The sequence below is a fragment of the Papaver somniferum genome, unplaced genomic scaffold (assembly GCF_003573695.1).
Source record: "Papaver somniferum cultivar HN1 unplaced genomic scaffold, ASM357369v1 unplaced-scaffold_24774, whole genome shotgun sequence".
Taxonomy (NCBI): domain Eukaryota; kingdom Viridiplantae; phylum Streptophyta; class Magnoliopsida; order Ranunculales; family Papaveraceae; genus Papaver; species Papaver somniferum.
The window spans coordinates 1-593 of NW_020635235.1; positions in this window are offsets into that span (position 1 = coordinate 1).

Consider the following 593-nt stretch of genomic DNA (forward strand, 5'->3'; position numbering starts at 1 on the left):
ATTAATTGGCTTGCTACTTTGTATGGGTATCATTGAGAATCACTATCACTTGTTAAGTCCTCTTATTTATACACATACTTCTCTTCTATTCTATATGCCAAAGTTCAATACAGTGGCGTACTTCATTCCGTATTGGCGTGTTTTAGCCAATTCATACGGTGCTTTTGTTGCAAGGAGTTGCTAAGGAATTTTCTTTGATTAACAATTTGGCTAAGTAGCTATGTGTGTTAGTACTGTGTAATCTAGTATCACATTTTTTATCATGTTTACATTAGACTGTTTGGTGTTATTACTATCTTGCTTTGTTAAGTTCTAGTATTAGTCTAAGTACTAATGTAGCTAACATGTCACACCATAGAATGGAAAAATCCATCCAACCTGCTGAAAACAAAAAGAAGAAAAAGAATGTTAGGAAGAATAAGAATACGGAACCGGAAACAGAAGTGACTACGAATTACAAACAATGGACAACTCGAGAGACTGAGAAATTATTGGAACTGTTGGTAGAAGCTACACTTGAGAAGAAGAAAGACACTAGTGGATGTTTTACTAAGAGAATAGTGGAAGAGGAGATACTTCCAAAACTTAACCAA